Source organism: Rhinopithecus bieti, unplaced genomic scaffold (genome assembly GCF_001698545.2).
Source record: "Rhinopithecus bieti isolate Rb0 unplaced genomic scaffold, ASM169854v2 scaffold_9015, whole genome shotgun sequence".
Classification (NCBI taxonomy): domain Eukaryota; kingdom Metazoa; phylum Chordata; class Mammalia; order Primates; family Cercopithecidae; genus Rhinopithecus; species Rhinopithecus bieti.
The window spans coordinates 1917725-1920445 of NW_016806320.1; the positions used below are offsets into that span (position 1 = coordinate 1917725).

Genomic DNA, 2721 nt, shown 5'->3' on the forward strand with positions numbered 1-2721 from the left:
GTGAGACCTTGTCTCAAACAAACAAACAAACAAACAAACAAACAAACAACAAACAAAGAAGAGAAAACTAGCTAGATGAATATTATTGCTTCCTATTTTCGACCAGTAAATAGTTGCCACTGATAAATTGACAGCCATGAGTCTGTCAAGAATGCTCATGATATATTATATAATACAACATGCCTGTTCACAGAGGGAAAAATTTTAGGAAGCAATGTATGTGTATTTCTTGATTTCATGATGCAAGACAAGCACAAAAGCACCACCCATGACACTGAGAACACTGGACAATGCACCCTTGAAAAATCTTTGATTTCTTCATCAAAAGCAATCTTCCTTCAGCAGTCAAAAATGCCTGTGTACTCAAGACCAGCCTGGGCAACATGGTGAAACCCCGTCTCTACTAAAAATACAAAATTAACCAGCCTTGGTGACTCACGCCTGTAATCCCAGCTACTCAGGAGGCTGAGGTAGTAGAATCGCTTGAACCCGGGAGTTGGAGGTTGCAGTGAGCCTAGATTGTGCCACTGCACTCCAGCCTGGGCGACAGAGACTCCATCTAAAAAAAAAAATGCCTGTGTACATGATGTCAGTTCCTTTATGCCCTGACTGCATCACCATTCAGCAGTGAACAGTGTCAAATGGATAGGAAGTCAACCCTGCAATGACAATGACGGGCTGTGCAATCATCCAGCTGATGATGATGTGAGTACTCTTGGAAGCCAGAAGCATTCCCTTTGCAGTGTCACAGATACTGAAGTAGGCAGCAGGGTAGATGATAATACCTTGCACAGACATGGTAAAGCCTTGGCATAGGCCTTTAATCCTATTAGATTTGTAGATATTATCCAGACAGTCACCAAGGCTTCTGAATTCCCTTTCAGCTCCAGCTTTACCCACATCCACTGGTAGATGGGTACAGGCAAAATCAAAAGGGTACACAAAACACAAGAATGTGGCTCCAGCACACTGCCTGATGCCAGGTTCCTTGCAACATAGTGCCAAAAGTGCGTCCTCTGGTCCACACTACCCAGGAAGATCTGCTGGTATTTATCTTTGAAGGCAAAGTTGAGAGCCTGGGTGGGGAAGTATCTGATCACATTGGCCAGGTTACAACGCCAGAAGGACAGGACTCTCTTCTCCTTGGGAATATGGACCACAGAGTCTATAATGCACTTGTATTGCTTATGTCTGGTAATTTCCTTGCTGCGGCAGCAGCTTGAGCCACTCGATGGGTGCTACTGCTGCTTTAGAGATGGCTTCTACCACCCACCTGCCAGGAAGTCGCTGTTGAAGGACACAGCATCATCTGTCATGTTGAAAGGAAAGGGCAGGCAGGCTGCTGTGAGATTGGATGGGCCAGGAACTCTTTAATTTCAGGGCTTTGGGGCCTCATGTTATTTCAGAGAGTAAGCTTGCTATTTATGGGGCACATCTACGAGTTTCCAGAAAAATTATGGAACTGCAATTCTCCTGAAATACTAAGATGTGTAGTATTAGTATGTTATCTTTTCCCTTTTAAGTTATCGTAATAAAATATAGTCCTTAAAAGCCTGCCTTTTGATATTTGTTGTGACATGTTTGATTGCCTAACATGTGAACAATTTTATTTAAGGATTCTTTTGTATTTAAAAGTATGTGTATTCTGAAGTTGCGGCATGCTATTCTAAATATATTGATTAGATCAAGCTTGCGAATTTTTCTATTCAAGGCTTTTGAATGTTTTCTACTTTTCTCTGCTTGATATTAAACATTTTGAAAGAATTCAGTTAAATTTTCTGTTTTGTTTATTTGGAAATCTTTACTTATGGTTCTGTCAGCTTTTATTTTCCTTTTAGTAAAGAAAAAATCAAAACTGTGTTTTTACATGTACACAAGTTTAAAATCATGGTATTTCTCTTTTTTTCACTTGAAGTGACATACTTATACATGGTAATAATGTTTCATGTTAAATATCTGTTTTCCTAATATTAATATGACCACTTCAGTTTTCTTTTTGTTTGTATTTATCTAAAACTTTACTTCTAATCCTTCCATGTGTGAGTTTTATATGAATCTCATGTAAACAACTATATTTCTTATAGCTAATCTTGCAGACTTTATTTTGTTGGTTTTATTTTATCCTTTTCTATTTGTTGTAACTAGTCATAAAATTGGATTATTTCCACAACATTATTTTGTGATTTCTGTAAGTCTTGATATTTTGCTTCTCTTGCCTTTCTTGCCTTATTTCATACTGATTGAGAAATATTATTTTCTTCGTTTTATTTTTTTTTTCCACTCTACTCTTTTGGAGATTATATCCTGAATTTCTGTTGTCTTAGTCCTTTGGAGATTTTAAGATGAATATTAAATTTATCAAAGTCTAAAATTAATCTGGGCCAGGAGAGGTGGCGCACGTCTATAATCCCAGCACTTTGGGAGGTCGAGGAGGGCAGATCACGAGGTCAGGAGATCGAGACCATACTGACTAACATGGTGAAATCCCGTCTCTACTAAAAAATACAAAAAATTAGCCGGGCGTGGTGTTGGGCTCCTGTAGTCCCAGCCACTTGGGAGGCTGAGGCAGTAGAATGGCGTGAACCCAGGAGGCAGAGTTTGCAGTGAGCCGAGATCAAGCCACTGTATTTCAGCCTGAGTGACAGAGTGAGACTCCATCTCAAAAAAAAAAAAAAAAAAAATAAAAAAAAAATAAAAAAAAAAAAAAAAAAAAAAAAAAAA

The 2721-nt window shown here is 38.6% G+C and overlaps 1 pseudogene; it reads right to left on the minus strand.

Annotated features, from left to right (window-relative positions):
* Positions 1–204: 204 nt before the first annotated feature.
* LOC108531822 (ADP/ATP translocase 2 pseudogene) lies at positions 205–1316 on the minus strand (annotated as a pseudogene).
* Between the last annotated feature and the right edge of the window lie 1405 nt (positions 1317–2721).